This window comes from Perca flavescens, chromosome 13 (assembly GCF_004354835.1).
Source record: "Perca flavescens isolate YP-PL-M2 chromosome 13, PFLA_1.0, whole genome shotgun sequence".
Taxonomy (NCBI): Eukaryota; Metazoa; Chordata; class Actinopteri; order Perciformes; family Percidae; genus Perca; species Perca flavescens.
Window position 1 is genome coordinate 22,718,631 of NC_041343.1, and position 10,520 is coordinate 22,729,150.

Consider the following 10,520-nt stretch of genomic DNA (forward strand, 5'->3'; position numbering starts at 1 on the left):
TTTATTAAATTACAGGCATTTCCCCCTCTAAGTGCTTCTTAGCTGGGCGTGTCAGGGTGTTCACCTACTTCACTGACTATGGAGCTTGTGTCGGGAGATAAGAGCCTTCATTGTCTGAGTGACCCTGAGAATTTGACTGGGACCAAGCTGGCTCAGTCCAAAAGTGAATAACGCCACATTAATAACAATGCTCACAGACCTTGACCCCTTTTTTATCTTATTTCCAGCTGAGAAGAAACTAACAGCTACTGTGTTCCAAGTGGAAAGCAGCAGAAGGGTTGGGAGAGGTTTGGGCTGTTTTCATTGATGAAGAAGTTTCCGATAAGGAAGATAGAGAGGAAACTTTTTGCCACAACCTTGGCTGATGAAGTACACATTGTTGGAAGAGATTTGTGCAGAAGGAATCCGATGGTATCTGCTGACCAATTGCTGCACCCTGACCTCTGATGTCATTCAGCCAATCAACAGCCAGGAATTGTTGAGAGGTTGCCATTGAAACAAAACAACAAGGATGAACCTGAGAAGTACCAGAGACGGTTTAGAACCAGTAGCATAGGAGGTTAACCAGTGCATCCACTATTGTTTCAACAGCAGCATGAAAATATGCTGTGCTCTCTGTCATCTCCGCTCTTTTATGAGTTCAGTACAATAGATTTGATCTTTCCAGGTCAATCATAGTATAAATAGTATAATGACATGTCTGAACAAATGATGGTGTGTGGCATAAGTGAGTGAGAATTATTTTATAAGCCAGTTCATCAGGTTTTAGTGCAGAGTCACAGCTCAGATGCAGTTCACTTCAAATCTCTCCAGCCACTATTTAATTTAAATGTAGGGTTTTCCTTTCATTTTTGCCTTTTCTGTGCAAACGGTGGCGTAATGGTGATTATTATTATCATAATTTTAACTGCAGTAGGCCAAAAAATTAGCAAATGTGTCTGGTAGTGACAGTCACACGCAATATTTTATATATATATATATATATATCAATCATCGCAAGTTTTCTAGGATTGGTCTTCGACAAGCCCACTATTACATCCATGGCCTCTGATTAAGTTCACCTGTCCTCAAGTGTGTGTTGTTTAAGTTCTGTATTTACTCAGTCTGTTCCCCTTTCTGACTATCAATACCAAAAAAAAGTTTATTGGTGATTAGCTGGAGGAAATGGACCTTTTTCACAGTAGCCATTTTGACTTGTCATTGTAGGAAAAGCACAGCTGAAATTGATAACCTTAACGATGGCTCAGTTCCGTCAAGTGTCCCAGTAAGCTGTTTCAGTGAGTCAGCATGCACAATACCAGGGCCTCTCCTAAGTGGAATGCAGCCACCATCAAGGGTTTTGAATACACCTGTGAGTCTTTGGGACTAACGCTAATCCATCAATGACTAGCTTAGCTGCGGTGACCGCATGCAGCTAAGGATTCATATATAATTAAATACGAGAATTGTCGAGTTACTCAAAGGCATATTTGCTCTTGGCGGACGGCAAGCGCCTCGTCCTCCTCTCCCTGCCAACGCAAGCTTGTCCTATTACCCAACTCCCGGTGACATGTTGAAGTAACTGGATTAGCAACCGTACCATTTAAACAACTGAATTTGAAATTGTAAGTTGCTTATATTTACTTTCAAAACTAATTACATAGGCCTATGTTACTATCTTAACGCTAATCCTAACCATGTGTGAGTGTGCTGTTCAAACTGGACCTCCTTTTAAAATGGCTAAATGTATGGGGTTGATAGATATTTTGTGTAATTTACATGAATTAGCTAGCTAGCTAAGTATGCAATTCTATATGGTAAGGTCCTGTATTGTGCATGGCTTACTGACCACTATTAACGCTATTGAATACACCTGTGCATTTATGACAAATCTAAATGTTTTAAAAAATATTCCCACAATAAAAATGAAGATGCTAACATTAACCTTACTCACAGTAGAATAGTGCTAGACTAGCCTGACTAGTGCTACAGCTATGGTGTTCCATTTGCAGTATGACTGATTACCTTCCCTGTACTGTAAAGTTGTCTTCTTATTGCATGGTTGTTCTTACAAGCGTAGTGGTGTGGGCAGTAAGATTTACACCCTGTTGGCTCTCAATTAGACCAAATTAGCTCCACCCAGACCATACCCCATTGTTAGCTGAACTTATATAAAGCACCTGTATCATCATGTCTGCCTCTTGGCTTTGTCTCTACCTGTTGGTTGCCACATGGGACCATCTCTGTGACTTTTAGGTAGGTAATTGTGTTAAGTCTGTTTATGCTTTCAAGGTGTTTTTAAATACGGAGTTGTATATTTTGTAGTAGTCTGCCTGACTGTTGTCTGCCTGGGCCTGGAAGGGATTCCAAGCTCCCCTACCTGGAGTGGTGTGATGAACTCTCCCTTAGCCTACTGAGTACATTTGAGTGAAGGTATGAGTAACTTAAAGCAGCAAGTCTGGTATGATCACTACCTGAGCTAAATGTTATCACACATTGACAACTGCTTTTAAACTTGTCATTAATGTAATCTTTGGTCCGAACTGTAGGTTGTCAGCTGCTGTTTTGCCTTTAGTTGTTTTTGGATTTAAATCATTTTAGTAAACTCTGTTAGTGCCCCCAGGACACTCTCCCTGTTTTGTTTGCTTGTATTTTAGGCTATCAACTGGTTTATTTTCTTGATTTTGTTAAACATTTGTTTTGCTTTCCAGTGGAGCTATTAGCCAGCTTGTGGTGGAGGCTAGGCACATTAGTGTGGTTCCCTTCACAGAGTGTAGTGATAACACAGTGACCCTATTTGCAGTGAACCGGTTTGCAGTGACTATCGATTGCAGTGGGTACATGCGGTGGGTAAGTTGGTGCTCCCCTGGAACACACCCTTAGTAGACTGGCTCTCCACAGCTGGCCACAGAATTAACCTGATTGCTAAATATGTATTATAATAAAACCTTTTGTTTTCTATTGCGATTTGATTTATACTTCGTCATTTCTAACATTCTCTTTACAGGCACTTCCAGTCATAAATTATCCATCAATAAATGAATGTCTTTTGTGACCATGTCTCTGTCTTGCTTCAGTAGTGAACCTGTGTAGCCTTTTGTATAACTGGGGTGCTTGTTGAAGTAGAAATAAACATTTCTTGGGGTGGAAGTCCCCAGGTGGTGTTGTCGGTTAGTTAGACTCGGGTGGTGATTCCTCCCCTAGCGCCACCCGCCTTGCCATTCAAAAATGAGAAACTTGGTTGTGTTGTGCATTTAAGCTATTGCATTTTCAAACTTTTGAAAAACTTGTACTCCAAGTGCTCTCACATACTCGACAAACCGTTGACAATATAAACAAGCTTGCAGAGTGTCTTCATACGACAGTGCCATCATACTTTTTAAAGTATTGCCCTTTCTACATGTGTTGCATAGGCCCTATATTACAAAATTGAGACACACGATATGGCCTTTGTCTAAAACGGCTGCCAGAGTGAAAACGTCATTGTAGTGTCTTTTAGTTAAAGAACATTTTTAGAAATTCAAAAGATTTTACCTTGACATATATATTCTTAAACTAAGGGGTATCTTATAAGAAAGGGGATCATTCTGTTTGCTTGTCTTACCCACTGAATGTGGCTTAGTATATTAATGCTCAGATTGTGTTCCACTCTCTCATCTGGCTGGCTGCCAGACCTATACAGTAAAATCCTGAGCCTGAATGGAGGATAAAAGCTACAGCTGTGGAAGCAGCAGGCAGTCAGACAAAAGTAAATGGAGTCATTCTCCAAATCAAGGCCAACTCACTGGACTGCTGCAGTGGTAACCCAATTATTCCCAGGCCACATGTTCTCAAAGCAGGGGTGTCAGGCAGAGGGGGAAGCCCTCCTTTCTCCTGCAGCCACCCCATAAAAACACCAGTGGGTGGAGAGGGAGGGTGGAAGGAAGGGATAGAAAGTATGGAAAGTCATAAGTGTTATTCCATATGATCTAAGTGTAAAGTCAGTTTCAAATGTTGTGGCTGTGGTTTGGCATATATTGTAGTATGGTATTTATGGAAAGACAGATGGTCAACTGAAGATTGTAGAATGCAATGGGAATCCCCCTTTGGGAACATGCAACCACAGATATGACAGCAAAGCTTTGAGATATAGAGAGGATGATAGGTATGAATGTCAAGGCCATTGGTATGTTTATTTTAGTATATTTGATTTCATGAATTTGAATACTGTTAGACTAGTTTTAAAATGATTCTAACTTTTCATAAAGATATAAGGTAAGTCCATGTAAAAGTAGGTTGTCATGTGAAATTCTGTGTAATTGTAATGAACAGTGTAATTGTAATGAACAGTAAGATATTAAAAAGCCAATTTGGAGAGAGTGCAAAAGAAAACATGTCAAAGAACAAGTGAAAGGGATTGCCGGCTCAACCGCAATGCAGCTCCAGAGGAACCACATCTCCCCAAGAGTAGAAGGATGTGGTTTACTATGTATTGGAAGGAGTAATTAATGATGTGAGAGTGTGTCGTCATTAAAGGGAACCAGGCACAGAGTTAACAAACCTCACCCTTTACACTCTGTTAAACTTCCCTCATTCTCTCCCTCTCTCTTCCGCAGCTACTTCATCTGCCCAAAGAAGGAAAGACCCTTTCCTCCTCCGTGACAGTGCAAATGTGGTGAGTTGTTTATTCTTGTGATAACTAAGTGAAATGATGACATGTCATTGTGGTCTGACATGATAAAGGATGCTGACCAAGGATGTGATGCAAGAAACCGGTCTTTGCAAAATGTTGACTCAACAGGTTAAATAAATCTGAACTGTCAAAATGAGAGTTAGGGTTACCAGCTCTACTACATTTCCTCAAAATAGCACTGTAATGACAGCCACACAGTAGGTTACTTGTCAGTGCCTAAAATGCCAAATATGACAGTTTGGGGGAAGAAAAACCCCTCTTATAATCCTTAAGGTTTAAGCAACTACAAGTGCTAGATTTCTTATAATTTTCTGACAGATAGTCGACCCTCGTTAATTAATCATTAACAGTCAACTGACAAGCAGGCTACTGAGTCCCAGTTCAACTGTCCGGGAGGCTCAGACATACTTTCCGCATTCTGCGTCTCCACTGCATCCACCTGCGAGGCTGTGAGTTGGATGTCTTTTGGCAAACTGTGTATGGCCGATTTAACCCAATTATAGTGGCACGTGTCACACAGCTAACCATTTTAGGGTTAATATAACCGCCAAGTCCGACAACAAAGAGTTTTTGTATCCTTTTATCGCTGATGGGCTTTTAATGCATCATCCCTCGCCATCTCTATAGCGCGGTGTTGACCTCTATAGCAGCAAGGACCCACGCAACCCCCATACACTATTCATAGCCAGATAGCTTATTTAAAGATTACTCTTTGGGGCATTTTTTTCCCTTTTTTTATCAGATAGTGACAGTTGATAGACAGGAAAGGTGGGAGAGAGATGGGGGATGACACGCAGCAAAGGGCCGCAGGTCGGACTCGAACCCGGGCCGCTGCAAAGGACTCAGCCTACATGGGGCGCACACTCTTACTCGGTGAGCTAGAGGTTGTTGCCCCCCACGATAGCTTATTTAACATCTTAAAACCAAACAAAACTGGTGTACTCTTAGCAGTGTACAGTAAAATGTACTATTCTAGAAAAGATATTTTCCCGCTGCCATGCAATGCAGTAATCAGGTCATTGGAGCTGTGTGTCGTTCAGTTCAGTCAACAGTCGACACAAAATCTTGGAGGTTTCAGTGAGCAACTCTTGCAATATTTAAAAAAAAAAAACACATCTTTTTGGTTCTATCTGAACCTAAAAGGCATGAAACAGATGCTGAAACATTGTAGTCAATTTTAGCATTTTTATTTTTGCAGGTAAACTAAATAGTAAATATAATCATGGTGCAAATTAATTCACATGTCTAACAAGTCCCCCTCAGCATTTATATTTGTCTCTCTCTATGCTCTCCATAAATTTGGGATTTAGCCATACTGAAAAGTACACGGATTATAGTGACAGCCTTTCCATTATCTTGTTATGGCCTTTGGCTCCATCGTGTGGTTAGTGATGATAGACATAACTTGCAACTCAGACTTCAAGCTCTCAGATATTGCAGAACTACTAGAAGTTCCAGATACTGTAAATGTAAAGCAAAACACTTTCAACTTCCTGTTTCCAGTTGTATGATAAAACAGTATTGTCTGTTTTTTTTCCACTTTAATATGTGACCCCTTTTGATGGTTTGTATGGTAAAATTCAGAGAGGAAACACTGAAGGGAAATGCATATACTAGGGATGTCTCTATTTTGTTTAAAACATATAATCAAAATTGAGACTGGTTTACATATCACTTGTGTAGAGTCACTCACTGACTGTTAAAAAAAAATATTTATCAGTTATTAGTTCTGAAATGTAACTATTGCCAGAGTTTTCCCCATCACCTTCTGTTTTTCTTTCAGTCAAAGTTGACTTTTGCTTCGAGGAAAGAGGCACTAAGGAACGTGGCCCTACATATATTTATAAACTTTGAGTATCTTGCACGATTCTGATAAAGTGTTGATGTAAACTTGAATACAGTTCCTCAGATTTGAACCAATGGCCAGTGCTAGTCTTTTGGTGCCGAAAGTGTGTATTCTCGTGTAACATTTTTGAATCTTCATACACTATGGGAGATGTTCCTGTCATTATGTGGGTTAGTACACTTATGCTGATTACTTTCTACCAGAGTCTAACCAGTCTACCAAAATCTGTTAAAAATGGCAAACAAATGATCAATACCACTTTGCCATAAAGTATGGAGTCAGAGGGATGCAAGGGTTCACAGGCACTTTAAGAAATAAGGAATTGGCATGGATGGATAATGAATGAATGAATGGTATATAGGTCTATACTATCACTGTTTGTGGGATGAACATTTTAACAACTAGGTGATGTAGCCATGACTGGTCAAGTTGGAACGGACCATGGAACAAAGAAATAATAATAAATAATAATTCATCCCATTTAGCTACTTGGGACAGATTTTGTATTTTTTATATATTTTATATCTCAGTTATAGATATGCAGATTATTTTGAAAATATAAAATAAAAAAATGGTAAACATCCACAATGCCACACAAAAAAGAACTACAAAATAAAGACACTTAAATACAATTTTTAAGATGGTAACCCAAACAAGAGAATATAAAGATGATTCTATTTACTGTAAAACACATTCTGTAGTGATATAGATGTAACTATCTCACTTCCTTTTAATCTCCAGGGTTACATTAAAGGTTTTCAGCAAATGTAAGGGCTTAGGTTAGGGATGAAGTATATCAATGTTTATTTTAAAAAACTTTACAATTCCACATAATTGCAAAGAAACTAGGCTAACTGAAAATGAAAAAAAAATCATGTTGTAAATGAAGCACAAACTAAAAATAAAGTGCAAAGCAAAATAAAACCTACAAATAGCCCAAGAAACAAGCAAGCAGACAATATAAGAAAAACAAAGTAAATAAGCAGGTAACGTTAGCCTATCAGTGTGGTAAACCATGACAAATTACTGTAATGTAAATACAAGCAAAGGGGTCTAACCAGAGCGGGCAGGTGGCGGGGGCTATTGTTTGTGTGAATATAACAGTATGTGACAGAGGCTGGCTGCTGTCGGCACATCCAGCTGTGCTGCCGTCCTCACAAACGGACATTGCTTCACATGCAAGGATGTCTAGTCCCTCTTAAAATGTATTTCTCGTTTCCTCTCTTCTCGCATGAGTTCCTCGTGTCTCTACCATGTTTCCTCAGTGTGAGAGACGTGAGGAAAGCAAGTGAGGGAAACTCATACTATATGAAAGTTTGAATAATTCAGATGAAATCATCTAGTTTATCAATGTTTTTTATTTAAAAAAAATACAAGTGCAAAACACTAACAAATGCATTAATGCTTAAAAAAACCAACTCCACAATTTTAATAAGGTATCAAGAAAAATACAACTATAGCCTATAGAGTTATATAGATATGGTAACAAGTATCCTGATCTCGCAAAAAACACGTATGTCTACAGGTGGAAATTTTCTTTTCTTTCTTTTCAAGCCACAAAGACAATGGTACCTGATCATTTTATTTATCTCAAGGTTAAGTAAGGTTCCCAGCAAGGGAAACTTAAGGGTTCAAAATAAGGCTGGTGCTTAATAAGGTTTTAGGAGAAAATTATGTTGCATTTGGATGTGAGATGGGTCTGGTTTTCCTTGTTTACTTTATTATTCTAACATCTGTGTAGACAATTTCATCTTCAGTTACCTGGAAAAAGTAACCGATGTGAAATATGCTTTACAAAATAATGTTCATGGTATTAAATAATGCAATTTGCTCTATGAAACATGGGAAAAAAAGACATTCAGAATTTATAAAATTATGGTATTCGGTAGGGTCCTTATTGAAACAGAATACATGGGAGAACATGCACTCAACAAAATTATGGACGCAACACTTGTTTTTGCCCCCATTTTTTTTATGAGCTGAACTCAAAGATCTAAGACTTTTTCTATGTACACAAAATAACTTTCTCTCAAATATTGTTTTACTGTATGGGGGGGTCTGAAAACCAGTCAGTAAAGAACAACAACAAAAAAGAAGTTGCTGGATATTGGCAGGACCTGGAACACGCAGTCGTAATGGGGGACATGTCCGGTGAGTATGCTGGCCATGCAAGAACTGGGATGTTTTCAGCTTCCAGGAATTGTGTAGGCCTACAGATCCTTGCAACATGGGGCTGTGCATTATCATGCTGCAACATGAGGTGATGGTCGTGGATGAGTGGCACAACAATGGGCCTCAGGATCTCGTCATGGTATATCTGCATTCAAAATGCCATCAATAAAATGCACCTGTGTTTGTTGTCCATAACATACGCCTGCCCATAACATAAGAAATGAACATTGATTTCACAGGCAACAGCTCTGGTGGACATTCCTGTAGTCAGCATGCCGATTGCACGCTCCCTCAAAACTTGCGACATCTGTGGCATTGTTCTGTGTGATTAAAAATGTACATTTAGGCCTGCAATTTGTTTTGTTTTTTACTGACTGGTGGGCAAAAACAAGTGTTGCGTTTTATAATTTTGTTGAGTGTATTTCACTTACCCTTATTAATTGTTGTGGGGCTTGATTTGTTCTTGTTATGAAGTCTTACTGTACCAAAGGAGAATGACAAAACTGGCTGGCACAGCTACAGTCAAAATCGGGAGGGAAGAAACTAAATCTAGAAAACACAAACCAATATTAAACCAATTAGATATTATTACATTGACATTGACCAAGCTATCTTTCTTAACTATTTCTCGTCCATTTGCTTGTCTTCCATCAAGTATTTCACAAAACTAACTAAAGTACATTAGCAGTGAATGTGAAATTATTACTAAAAACCATAAGGTAAAAGATGGTTTGGGGTTCCAGGTGAATACTTCCCACCTACACAACTTTAATGAAGTACAATGTCAGATAGCAAAAACTCTGAGGCTACTCATTTTAATCCTTCATTCTAATATTAATTACCCAAGGTGCCCAATGCAGCCAAAAAAATAAGTGATTTTATTAATTCATTTAATTGATTTTATTTATTTATATTTTCATAAATGAATACCAAATGTGAAATAGTTAAGAGCTGAAATTAAGAAAGGAAAGCAAGTATCCTTTAAACACATTACCTTTGCAGCTTTTGAGGTTAATCACTGTTTGGCTTCTGCTAAAAGTGTTCCAAACATGACACGTCAAGTTTCCAGTCTGCTGACTGTGTATGCTGATGGTAACACTTGAAACACTGGGTTCAGCTGTACTCCCAGCCAGTGACTTGATGTTAGCTGTCCTGTTGCTCGGGGACTGGCTGTGGCCTCTGCTCTGCACCAGTAAGAGACTGTTTAAGGTTACGTTGAACTCTACTTCACCTCCCTCTGAGCAGCAGCTGATCTGTTCTGGTGACAAACACATCTGAGAAACAACTGGCTTTGACACTGGGACTGGAAGACAAACCTAGAGCATATACAGTATCTCTAGGTATGGTGAAGGGTATGTGATGATGTGGTGCTATTTTAATTCCAAAGGCCAAGAGAACTTTATCAGGATGCATAGTATCCTGGATCCATGAAATAATTGGCCTTCAAAAATTTAAATCTGCCTGGCTATATTGGAATTTAACATGAGTGTACTTACTTATGCCCCCTGTATTTTAAGGAAGAACATTTATTTCTTTACGATACATTATTCATTCACAAAGAAAATTGGTATCCTTAAAGGTTGGATTTTCCCTAATTTTTTTTTTATTGAGGCATTAAGATCGATTTCAACTCTTTTTAGGTTACTTTAGCATGGGTGTATTCACTTATGCTTAGCATTGTATAGCTAAATAGTTTCTTATTCCAACATTTATATTTTACTTTGTTTTCTTTTAATTTTCACAATAGGTGACATGTAGCACAGGCCATACTGGACAAAGCACAATGAAAACTGTCACTTCCCCTTAAATCCCCCACCCACCCACAAAACAACCCAGTTCAGGTCCAAAACA

General features: G+C 38.8%; 1 long non-coding RNA gene across 1 annotated transcript; it reads left to right on the plus strand.

The window, feature by feature from the left end:
• Positions 1–1,307: 1,307 nt before the first annotated feature.
• LOC114566519 (uncharacterized) lies at positions 1,308–6,504 on the plus strand. Its single transcript, XR_003694070.1, has 3 exons — positions 1,308–1,604; positions 4,575–4,633; positions 6,435–6,504. It is a non-coding gene; the product is annotated as an uncharacterized LOC114566519 (long non-coding RNA).
• Positions 6,505–10,520: the final 4,016 nt, after the last annotated feature.